We start from the raw sequence: 13,443 nt of genomic DNA on the forward strand, positions 1-13,443 counted from the left end.
CCCCCCAAGTTCTCCAAGTTATTATGGTGACTTGGGGAAATGTGGTGAGTACATCTTCTGGTTGGTGGCGGTCGGGGTCCGGCGTGTGGGGCAGTCCGGAATTTGGAGCAGTCCGGAACTTGGAGCAGTCCGGATATTGAAGCAGTCCGGAACTTGGAGCAGTCCGGAAATTGGGGCAGTCCGGAAATTGGAGCAGTCCGGAGCTTATCAGTCCGGATTTTGTCAGTCCGGAGCTTGGAGCAGTCTGGATTTTGCCAGTCCGGAGCTTGGAGCAGTCCGGATTTTGGAGCAGTCCGGAGCTTATCAGTCCGGATTTTGTCAGTCCGGAGCTTGGAGCAGTCCGGATTTTGGGGCAGTCCGGAACTAATCAGTTCGGATTTTGGAGCAGTCCGGAGCTTGGAGCAGTCCGGATTTTGGAGCAGTCCGGAGCTTATCAGTCCGGATTTTGTCAGTCCGGAGCTTGGAGCAGTCCGGATTTTGTCAATCCGGAGCTTAGAGCAGTCCGGATTTTGTCAATCCGGAGCTTAGAGCAGTCCGGAGCTTATCAGTCTGGATTTTGTCAGTCAGGAGCTTGGAGCAGTCCGGATTTTGTCAATCCGGAGCTTGGAGCAGTCCGGATTTTGTCAATCCGGAGCTTAGAGCAGTCCGGATTTTGGAGCAGTCCGGAGCTTATCAGTCCGGATTTTGTCAGTCCGGAGCTTGGAGCAGTCCGAATTTTGTCACTCCGGAGCTTGGAGCAGTCCGGATTTTGGCAATCTGGAACTTAGAGCAGTCCGGATTTTGGAGCAGTCCGGAGCTTATCAGTCCGGATTTTGTCAGTCCGGAGCTTGGAGCAGTCCGGATTTTGTCAGTCCGGAGCTTGGAGCAGTCTGGATTTTGGAGCAGTCCGGACTGATTTTTGTCGTGTAGCGAGACGCGTCATATCCAGTCCGGCTTGGGCCGGAGTGATTTTTGTCTTCTAGCGAGACGCGTCATATCCAGTCCGGCTTGGGCCGGAGTGATTTTTGTCTTCTAGCGAGACGTGTCATATCCAGTCCGGCTTGGGCCGGACTGATTTTTGTCGTCTAGCGAGACGCGTCGTATCCAGTCCGGCTTGGGCCGGACTGATTTTTGTCGTCTAGCGAGACGCGTCGTATCCAGTCCGGCTTGGGCCGGACTGATTTTTGTCGTCTAGCGAGACACGTCGTATCCAGTCCGGCTTGGGCCTGACTGATTTTTGTCGTCTAGCGAGACACGTCGTATCCAGTCCGGCTTGGGCCGGACTGATTTTTGTCGTTTAGCGAGACGCGTCGTATCCAGTCCGGCTTGGGCCGGACTGATTTTTGTCCTCTAGCGAGACGCGTCGTATCCAGTCCGGCTTGGGCCGGACTGATTTTTGTCGTCTAGCGAGACGCGTCGTATCCAGTCCGGCTTGGGCCTGACTGATTTTTGTCGTCTAGCGAGACGCGTCGTATCCAATCCGGCTGGAGATGACCAAGTTTTATTGAACTTGGGTTTTTGCAAGGGTTTGTTTTTCTGCCAGGGCCCGTTTCTGACTAGAAGTGCGCTTCCGATCTTTGTGGAGACGAGCCGTGGCGAACCAAGCAGCGAGTACCCTAGTTTTAGTGAACTGGGTTTCCAAGGAGCTTTGGTTTTTGCATCCGGACTGGTCCCGGACCAGGAGTGGGCTCCCGGTCTTTGCGGAGACGAGTCGTGGCGAACCAAGCAGCGAGTACCCTAGTTTTAATGAACTGGGTTTCCAAGGAGCTTTGGTTTTTGCATCCGAACTGGTCCCGGACCAGGAGTGGGCTCCCGGTCTTTGTGGAGACGAGTCGTGGCGAACCAAGTGTCGAGTACCCTAGTTTTAGTGGACTGGGTTTCCAAGGAGCTTTGGTTTTTGCATCCGGACTGGTCCCGGACCAGGAGTGGGCTCCCGGTCTTTGCGGAGACGAGTCGTGGCGAACCAAGCAGCGAGTACCCTAGTTTTAATGAACTGGGTTTCCAAGGAGCTTTGGTTTTTGCATCCGGACTGGTCCCGGACCAGGAGTGGGCTCCCGGTCTTTGCGGAGACGAGTCGTGGCGAACCAAGCAGCGAGTACCCTAGTTTTAATGAACTGGGTTTCCAAGGAGCTTTGGTTTTTGCATCCGGACTGGTCCCGGACCAGGAGTGGGCTCCCGGTCTTTGCGGAGACGAGTCGTGGCGAACCAAGCAGCGAGTACCCTAGTTTTAATGAACTGGGTTTCCAAGGAGCTTTGGTTTTTGCATCTGTGGACCCCGATCCGAGATAGGCGGCGAGGGAACGGGTCCCCACACCATCTGGATCATCCACGTGTGAAGGAGAGCTCTACCAAGGAACTCTCAAAACGGATGCCACCCTCATAGCATAGCACGAGTGGCGATATAAAAGAAAGAGATATGTCTTGATCCGGAACCGAGGTTCGAAACCGAGACATACCTGAAATAAACTCAGAGTCGCCATCCATGGATATGCCATGGAACCCTAAAATCAAATCCTCTGTGCAATGGATAACCAGAAATATATATGGGTTCGTGCCTGGTTACGAATGGGGAAGGTCTGAGAGCACCCCCGATTCGTCCGAGTGCAAGCACTTGGTCTCTTATGCCATTTATTATTAACTCCAAAGAAGTTTGGGTAAAAATCATCTGAAATGGGAACAATCCTCAAGAATCGTCTACCTAAGCATGCATTTCCTGAGGATAAAGATAATAAACACATATAAAATAAAATGAAAGATGTGCCACCTAAGCATAGCTAGGTTATGAGTGACATGCCTAATGGGTGTCTAAATTCTGATGTGCAAACACATGCAAGCCACAGCAAAAGGTATAGGATCAGTACGAGAAAGTAAGAAAACACATCAAAACATATAATAACAACATAATAAATCCTAAGACTCTAAATTATTAGCCCGAGTCCTCGGATGGTCTGGTATTCATCCAAAGAAGCCTACGTATCCCCGCCTCCACGAGAATCAAGGCAACGTAGTTCTTCGCGCCTATTCTAAGCTATGATGCCTAAGACACCTAGCCTTCTATCCTAAACTCGATCTAAAAGACTGGACCAATTATTAAAGTTTATTGTACGATTATTTAAATTCCAGTAAATTGTGAATTCTTAGGACATCCTATATGCCCTAACTAAATGCATGTTAGCCCTAGGCTAATGTAAGTGATTCCTACAACCTATGTGTAACTAGGCTGTATTTCCTAAGGAAAACCAAAGGTGGACTAGCGTATCCTACTCTAGTCATCACTCGGCGATGTGGATCGCCGACTGACCGGACGGAGGCGCTCCTATAACTCTAGGACAGACACCTAACTCTAAAACAAACACACAGCAAACAAACAATCAAACAACCTATCAAAAGGAAAACCCTAACTCTAAAACTCTCTATCTAGGAGAAACTCCTAACTCTAGAGGAAGATCTTTTGAAAACAAGATTTTAAAGGTTTTTGAAGAAGGTTTAAAACATTTATTTACAAAAAAAGTTTGGCTGGACTTGGGATGTAAATCCCAAGCTGCACTACGTACCTCGGAAGAGGATCAAGCCAACGTAGTTCGAAACGAACTCTCTAACTATCAAACACTTACAACAAATCAACTATTTTTTTTTTGTTTTAAGTTTCTAATGTTTTTGAGATTTTTAATGATTTCAATGTTTATGGATTTTAAAATTTCTGATGTTTTCACCCTTTTGGTCAAAGACCGGAGGGAAAATACAAAACAACATCCTAGGGACAAACCCTAGGGTGTACAGGGGAAACTATGCTCTAATAATACTATTATAAGAGCAAATGAGTCAAAGACTCCCTAATGACAGTAACTGAAGAATAAATGAGTCAAAGACTCTCTAATAAAAGCGACTAAAGGATAAACGAGTCAAGGACTCTCTAATAGGAGCAAAAGAGGGATACAAGAGTCAAAGACTCTTCAAACAGAGTAACTGAGAGATACAAGAGTCAAAGAGTCAAAGATTCTTCAAAAAGAGTAAATGAGGGATATAAGAGTCAAAGACTCTTCAAAAAGAGTAAATGAGGGATATAAGAGTCAAAGACTCTTCAAAAGAGATGCAAACACGAGTCAAAGACTCTACTGACAACAACACAAGCCAAAGACTCCACTGATAACAACATCACACAAACAAATGAGTCAAAGACTCTCTAAAAGAGAATGAAACACGAGTCAAAAACTCCACTAATACCAACTAAAGGGCAGATGAGTCAAAGACTCTCTAAAAGAGAAGGAAACACGAGTCAAAGACTCCACTAACACCAACTAAAGGATGGATGAGTCAAAGACTCTCTAATAACACCATCTAAAAGATGAATGAGTCAAAGACTCTCTAATAATACCATCTAAAAGATGAATGAGTCAAAGACTCTCTAATCAAGGGCTGACTCCTATGCTAATAGACTATCAAATAAGGAGAAGCTCAAAAGCAAAAGGAATAAGAGACGTTGTGCATATTTGGCAAAGGTAAAAACATCCAGCCGGGCCGGACAGCTACCTAGCCCTCAGGGTGCAACAAATGTGCAACCCAATACCCATAAGGGTAGGGGTATGAAGCCAAGCCGAGTAGGGTGCTCTTCCAAAACCAAACGGCGCACAAAGAGGAGGTTTAGCAAGAGAATGAGACCGGGCGGTCTAAAAGGAAATAAGAGACATTGTGCATATTTGGCAAAGGTAAAAACATCCAGCCGGGCCGGACAGCTACCTAGCCCTCAGGGTGCAACAAATGTGCAACCCAATACCCATAAGGGTAGGGGTATGAAGCCAAGCCGAGTAGGGTGTTCTTCCAAAACCAAACAGCGCACTCTAATAACACCATCTAAAGGATGAATGAATCAAAGACTCCCTAACAGCGCTACCTAAAGGACGAGTGAGCCAAAGGCTCTCTAATACTACACTTAAAGGAAGAATGAGTCAAAGACTCTCTAATACCGCCACTAAAAAAAAAAAGATAAACGATTCAGAGACTTTCTCATACTCTAAAAAGGGGGACAAATAAGACATAACATGTCTTTTAGCTCAAAAGAGAGACAAACCATGGATGCTCCATAAATGAGGCATTATATGCCTCCAATGGGAAAAGGTGGGCTCTAAGCAACGAGGCTTGCTCCTCGATGGGAGCTGCCTAACGAGACGAAGCGCGTCTCCTTATGAAGGACCTTACTAATGAGACCACAATGGTCCTCTAAACGAAGGAAAGGATCTATCTAAAGGTGTCTAAAAGACTTGGAAAGTCCACCAAGAGAGCAGAAAAGAGCTACTAGACAATCTCAAATTTCCATTCAATTCTTATATAAACAAATCAAGTACTAAGCAAAGAAAGACTTACAACTAAAGAGTACACAACCTGTAATAATAGCAATCATAGCATGTAGCCTAATGAAGTAAAAACAATATCAAACACTCAAACACTTCAAAGCCAACCACAAACCCCAATACGGGGACTCAGCAAAATCAGATGATGCCAAAGTAATCATCTGATTTCAATACACATATAATATTCCTACAAACCGCCTTGAAATCAGACAGTACTCATGTCGATAATATCGAGTAGAGTAGTCATCTGATTTCCTCCTTCCTATTAAACAATTTATTTAAAATAAAATTAATTAGCCCAGACCAGCCGCTGGGTAGCCTAAGTAAAATAAGCTTTCAAAATAGTCTCACCTGGGCAGTCAATTCATCTTCAGAACCTAACTCAAAGTTTAGTACAAGAGAAGAATATTAAAAAAATTTAATAGATTATACAAATGCATGCAATGATATTTCTGATTTTTATAAATTTTGATGCATAACAGGGGGCATATCTGAAAGACTAGGCAGGCTTACTAAACAAAAGAGGGGAACGCTACTTGGATTGAGCGAGTCCCCTAAAGATGGGGCTTGGGCTAGCGCCTTCATCGCCCTTATGATGATAAGAGAAAGGAAAAAAAAATAAAATATTTTCAAAGAAATACAATTGTAAACAAACTAAGAGAAATAGAAGAGTAATTCAAGTATCTCACTCTAATGCTAAACATGATCTGCAAATGACTAACATCCAAAGAAGAACTGGCATTAACACGGGCACTACTACATCTTGATTACATTGAACCAATATTGCCATTTTTTTTTTAGCATTTATCTCTGATTACAATGATTCCCCAAAAAGAACTTCACAGAACAAACAAGGGAAAAGGACCAGCTACCATAGTAGATGTAAATATCAAAGCTAGTGATGCCAATATCATTTAACGAACAATCCAAAGATATGACAGTAAATTTCGATTGCAGTAATATTAATAAGACCAGATTTTCTTTATCCTTTCTAGTACCTTGTCAATAATGAGGTAGTTATTAAAATAATGCTGCCACCAATACAAAGTAATAAGGATATGAGTTCCCAGATTTGGTTTAAGAAAGTGACATCATCACATTCATATCTTCATAAATGCATAGCCTCATTTTGTCTCTTTAGGTAATAGCTATCAAAGACTATTAAGACTCCCTAAAAGGGGCAACAACAACCAAGAGACTTAGTATCAAGAAACACAAAATGCTTAAGTGCAATTATTAAACATGAATGTGCTGACATCACATTTATTTTTATTTTTATTTTTTTATTTTTTTATTTTATTTTTACCGAACTCACAAGCTTCTCCTAAACAAAATGAAATCAGCCCCGCACCATATTTTTGAGAGTTATAGTACCCCTTGACAGAAATCAATTTTTCTTTTTTTTAGGTAGTAAAAAAAACAAGGTAATTAGATGTAAAACTAAATCCATCAACTATTATATTCAGCATTAGTAAACCCATTCCCATTCAAACTTGCAGATTAGTCTTGGAATTGCCAAAATTCTATTATATATATTCACAGGAAACAAGGTTGACTGAGTGAACGAAAACAGATTGTGAACGATTTCAAAGGCTGAATGATACCTAAAAGAGAATAAAGAAAGAATGCTAATATGAAGACCAACACTCTCAACAATGCCCAAGAAATCTAAAAGGGTTCACACTGGAGTTTAAGAAAACTATGTTGGAAATTATGTTCGTGACTCTCACAGTCCTAAGAAGGAAGTTATAACAACATAATAACAAAACAGGATATGTTTGTTCAATTCTTGGAACCGGATAGTAACAACATCAGTGATTAGTAACACAACCTTAGCATTATTACATTTAATAACAGCACTACTGGCTTTGTCATACATTTAATCAAAAAATGACTATGCCCATAGCAATCTATGCATGTAATGCAACTGTTACATGTGGGGGACAAGAGAAACAGTAGTGTCATTATAAGGGTCAATTACTACAAACAGTTAACACAAATACCCTGTTTCTATTCTCAAAACTAGTATTTCACAACTTCATTCTAAAAATTGTACCAGTTCCTCCTAACTCCTTACTACCACAGCAACAGACAACATAATCATAGCTTTTCTCACAAGCTAAGAAAAATTAATACAATGGAAAACCAATAGAGCTTGTGAAGGAAAACCAATAGAGCTTGTGAAGCTATCAAATATTGCTGTGCTGGTACCATTTTCAAGGGAAAAGAATTATTAATTAAAGTTAGAATTAAACCTACAGCCAGCATCATTTCCAAGCACAAAGACACCACAAACTACTCAAACATCCGGACCATGAATATGAATTATAGTCTATACTTCAAGCATCAATTGAAATTGAAACGAAATTTTACCTCTAATTAGCTGCCTCTTCTATTTGAAAATAGAGGATGCACTTGATCTCCCACTCTCTTCAATTTCCAGCTCAAATCACCACGAAAATTCCAGATCCAAAGCTTACAAGGTAAGAGAAAAGCAGATCTTGGGTTTCAATTTGGGGGAAAAGAAGGATCTAAAGCAATAGTGGAGAGTAACGATGAAGAAATCAAACAAAAATTTCAGAGATGCCGGCCGGAAAAATTGACCGGAGATCTGCTCAGAGAAAAATCGAAAATGAAGAAATAATGGTTGGGGACGATGGGATTTGCCGGAGAAAGCGATGGTGGATGAAGAGTAGCAAAAGCAAAGAAGAAGAGAAGTTGAGGATTGAAATGAAGGAAAGCAATATAGATGGATGATCTCTCGGAAATTTGGTTGTCGGAGCTCCGGGAATCTGCCGGAGAAGAAAATCCACAAATAAAAACCTCTCTCTCTGCCTCTCTTTTCCTCTGCAATTTCTTTCTTCTCAGATCTGAGATTTCAGATCTTGGATCTGAGATTTCAGATCTTAGATCTGAGATTTCAGATCTTGGATCTGAGATTCCAGATCTTGGATCTGAGATTTCAGATCTTAGATCTGAGATTTCTAGATCTGAGATTTCAGATCACAGATTCGAAAAGAGAGATGGCGGTGAAGGGATCAGATTCCGGCAAGTGATGAGAGACGGTGACGGTGCTCCGGCAAGGAGATCGGAGAGGAAGAGTGTGGAGATGGAGGAGGTTGCCGGTGGGATTTGCAGAGGTTGCCGGAGGTAGAAGAAGAAGAGTTGATGGAGATCCGATCGGATTTTTCCGATCGGAGAAGACGCTTGGCCGGAGGAGGGGGTTGCCGGAGAAGATGGAGGAGGTGGAGGATGTGGCTGTCGGAGAAGATGGAGGAGGTGGAGGATGTGGCTGTCGGAGAAGGATCGGATCCGATCGGAAAATCCGATCGGAGAAGATGAAGGCGAAGGAAGAAACCCAATTCCCTCTCTCTTTCTCTCAGATTTCTGCGAAAATCTCTCTCTCGTTTTCGACGAGAATGAACAGTGAATCGGTTTCTGTTGATTTTTTTTTTTTATATAAAAAAAAAAGGCTGTTGATAATGGCACTACTATTTTTGATAGGGCGCGCGAATTAATAATCGCACCCTTCCCGCTTTGTCTTATTAGCGAAAGACAATCGGAATTTCGCACCTCAAAGGCGCACCCCCTCTTCAGCTAATCCACTCCCCTTACAGGTTTACATTATGACACTGATTCACCTCGTTCGCTGATCAAACGAGCTCGGATCCCAACGAAATTTTACGGGGACCTATGAGGGACCCTAACCTAGCTTAGGGTGCAATCCGGGATCCTAGCTTGGTGATTGGATGGGGTTTTGCTCAAGCACCGCGAACTTGGGTCCGGTCAAAATGGGGTGTCTACAGCATCCGAACTGGTCCCGGACCAGGAGTGGGCTCCCGGTTTTTGCGGAGACGAGTCGTGGCGAACCAAGCAGCGAGTACCCTAGTTTTAATGAACTGGGTTTCCAAGGAGCTTTGGTTTTTGCATCCGAACTGGTCCCGGACCAGGAGTGGGCTCCCGGTCTTTGCGGAGACGAGTCGTGGCGAACCAAGCAGCAAGTACCCTAGTTTTAATGAACTGGGTTTCCAAGGAGCTTTGGCTTTTGATCCGGGCTGGTCCCGGACCAGGAGTGGGTTCCCGGTCTTTGCGGAGACGAGTCGTGGCGAACCAAGCAGCGAGTACCCTAGTTTTAATGAACTGGGTTTCCAAGGAGCTTTGGTTTTTGCATCCGGACTGGTCCCGGACCAGGAGTGGGCTCCCGGTCTTTGCGGAGACGAGTCGTGGCGAACCAAGCACCGAGTACCCTAGTTTTAATGAACTGGGTTTCCAAGGAGCTTTGGTTTTTGCATCCGAACTGGTCCCGGACCAGGAGTGGGCTCCCGGTCTTTGTGGAGACGAGTCGTGGCGAACCAAGTGTCGAGTACCCTAGTTTTAGTGGACTGGGTTTCCAAGGAGCTTTGGTTTTTGCATCCGGACTGGTCCCGGACCAGGAGTGGGCTCCCGGTCTTTGCGGAGACGAGTCGTGGCGAACCAAGCAGCGAGTACCCTAGTTTTAATGAACTGGGTTTCCAAGGAGCTTTGGTTTTTGCATCCGGACTGGTCCCGGACCAGGAGTGGGCTCCCGGTCTTTGCGGAGACGAGTCGTGGCGAACCAAGCAGCGAGTACCCTAGTTTTAATGAACTGGGTTTCCAAGGAGCTTTGGTTTTTGCATCCGAACTGGTCCCGGACCAGGAGTGGGCTCCCGGTCTTTGCGGAGACGAGTCGTGGCGAACCAAGCAGCGAGTACCCTAGTTTTAATGAACTGGGTTTCCAAGGAGCTTTGGTTTTTGCATCCGAACTGGTCCCGGACCAGGAGTGGGCTCCCGGTCTTTGCGGAGACGAGTCGTGGCGAACCAAGCAGCGAGTACCCTACTTTTAATGAACTGGGTTTCCAAGGAGCTTTGGCTTTTGATCCAGGCTGGTCCCGGACCAGGAGTGGGTTCCCGGTCTTTGCGGAGACGAGTCGTGGCGAACCAAGCAGCGAGTACCCTAGTTTTAATGAACTGGGTTTCCAAGGAGCTTTGGTTTTTGCATCCGGACTGGTCCCGGACCAGGAGTGGGCTCCCGGTCTTTGCGGAGACGAGTCGTGGCGAACCAAGCAGCGAGTACCCTAGTTTTAATGAACTGGGTTTCCAAGGAGCTTTGGTTTTTGCATCCGAACTGGTCCCGGACCAGGAGTGGGCTCCCGGTCTTTGCGGAGACGAGTCGTGGCGAACCAAGCAGCGAGTACCCTAGTTTTAATTAACTGGGTTTCCAAGGAGCTTTGGTTTTTGCATCCGAACTGGTCCCGGACCAGGAGTGGGCTCCCGGTCTTTGCGGAGACGAGTCGTGGCGAACCAAGCAGCGAGTACCCTAGTTTTAATGAACTGGGTTTCCAAGGAGCTTTGGCTTTTGATCCGGGCTGGTCCCGGACCAGGAGTGGGCTCCCGGTCTTTGCGGAGACGAGTCGTGGCGAACCAAACAGCGAGTACCCTAGTTTTAATGAACTTGGCGGCCGACTTGTCTTGTGGAGCGGTGAGTTCGGTCCTCACCATGGCGCGATGACTCCCCCCGGTGGACATCTGGCCTCTCTTGGGCAGGTCGTGGAGCTTCTGGAGGCGGTTGGGGAGGTGCCTGGAGTAGCTGCTGGTACTACTCGACGAGAGTCGTCATTTGCTGGAAGAGAGCTTGAACTTGCTCTGGAGTGGGCAGGGGGTTCAGGTGCTCCGAGTGAGCAAGGCTCTGCTCGGCCGTAGCGGAGGCCGCCACTACTAGCGAGGCAATTCGTCCGCTCCAGGTCCTGCGGGGCAGCACGTCTTGGGTAGTCCGTGCAGTGGGGATGCGCGCGCTCTTGCGCCCTGCCATTTTTGTTTGTGAGGGATCTGAACAGCTTTTAGTTCTGGGGTCCCACGGATGGCGCCAATCTGTTAGGCCCAAAATCGGTTAACAGATATGGCAGTGACGTAAGAGCCGAGCTGGAGGGAAGTAGAGTCCGGATGAGCTGTGTTCTGCACAGGAGCAAACGAGGTCAGAATGACCGACCCGGAGTGTACTCCGGACAGGCCCTTCGACACTCAAGTCGGTATGAGCCGGAGTGAAGAGGGTGTTTTAGGAGTGGTGGGTGAGAATTCAATACCCTGATTTATGAGCTTTGAAGGCCCTTTTATAGGGAGAAATTGGGGTAGTTGGGGAGTTAATGCTCCAAGACAGGTGTCGACCAGCTATAGGTTCAAGCTCACCTACTCTGTGTAATTACCAAACTACCCCTGCTGACGCGGGGTCTGCGGTGGGCCCCTCTCGAGACATGTGTCGGCAGCTAATAGGCTGGTCCGCGGTGGGCCCTCCTCTAGCCACGTGTCGGCAGCTAATAGGCTGCTGTGTTTTTACACCCCATCATAATCCGTTTGTGATTGGTTGATCGGGCTGTAGGATTGGTCACGTGTGTGATTGGTCAGATGTGCTCCAAATACTAGTGATGGAACGGATGCAATCTGGTGCGTTGGATAGCGGTAACAGCTAATGATCGATTGGGTGCAATGCGGATCATCAGATCGCATCCAGTCAAATCCTAACATTTAGAAGCCGATCCGGTGCAATCCAAGCTATAGATTGACGATCTAGTGGTTACAGGGGAGGGGATCTAGGCCGTTCAATCAAGATCGGTGTAATCTGATTGTGTTTGGTCTGTCTGGCTGTAGGATCGATAACGTATGTGATCGGTCGATCGGATGTACTCCAACAGCTAGTGCTGGAATAGGTGTGATCCGGTGCGCTAGATCGCGGGTGACAGCTAATGATCGATCGGGTGCAATGTGGATCGTTGGATTGTGTTAACAATCAGAAGCTGATCAGGTGCAATCTAAGTAATGGATTGACGATCTAGGAGTTACATGGGAGGATGGAGGTTTTACACAAACCAATAGTCACTAGGATCGATCTGGCCTGTAGAATCACGGATGGGCGCGATCTAACAGTCAAATTTCAAACCGAACAAAAAAGATACCTTGTAGAGGTATTTTTCAAATTCAAAGGAAAACGGAGGCTTTATAAAAAGAGGTGAAACTTTTCATTTATAGTATAATACGGAATTCACTAGTGAGAATTTGAATTTGAGAAATTCCAACGCATTTTCACTCTCTTAAAAGCCTTTCAAAATTCATTCTTCACACTTTCTTGATGTTAACTTCTATGCCCTATTTGGTTGTTCAAATTCTTGGCATTAATTGGAATTTCAAATGAAAATGAACTTCCAATGAATGCCGATTCCATGTTTGGTTGCCAATATTGCATTGAAACTCCATTCGACTCCCAGACTTTCTTGGGACATTATCATTGCGTTTTTTCCTACGTGGCGCCCATGTGGAATAGTCTTATTCTACCAAATTTTACCAAAAATGGTGTTTTTTGGGTAGAAGGAAAGTAGAAAAGTCTTATTCTCTCTCTCCACCAAACTCTATATTGGTAATGACACCCCTACTTTTTCCACTACTCTCCGAGAGGATTGCCGCACAACCAAACACTACTTACCATTCTTCCACTATTCTCAAGTGGAAATTCTAGACATCTTCAATGCTTGTCCGCTCTCATTTGACTTCTTATTCTGCAGAAACAGACACTAGTATCTTGCATACTTGTTACTCAAAGATTCGGGGCTTCTTTACGTTTAGTGCAAAACTTCAACAAACATTTGGTAACGAATTAACTAGGCTTCATTGTATCTTGGAGGCGAAATCATAGTTCCCCTTGCACACAATTGGTGGGAGTGAATGTCGCCTTAAGGAAACCAACTACGTGCCCTGAAGCATCTCATTTTGATTCCATTTCCCACCATCTCCACCGTAAATATTTTCCAACATTATTTATATCCAATTTCTTCATTTCAACTTTCAAAATTGAACCCTTTGCCTTCATTTCATGTCACTCCACATCTCTAAACAATACTCTATAATGTTGGTCAACTTAAATAAAACTAGAAAACTTGGGTAAGACGGGTAAAAGCTCTCTTTTCATACCTCAATCAATCTAAATAACCCTAAATTGATTTAATGTGCGATCGTAAAATACCTACCAAGTTGAAGGGCAAGTTTTATAAGACAGTTGTGAGGCCAGCCATGCTGTACGGCTCAGAATGTTAGTCCACCAAGAAGCAACATG

Source organism: Tasmannia lanceolata, unplaced genomic scaffold, assembly GCF_043159265.1.
Source record: "Tasmannia lanceolata isolate RefF3 unplaced genomic scaffold, GAP_Taslan_0.1 ptg000015l, whole genome shotgun sequence".
Lineage (NCBI taxonomy): Eukaryota > Viridiplantae > Streptophyta > Magnoliopsida > Canellales > Winteraceae > Tasmannia > Tasmannia lanceolata.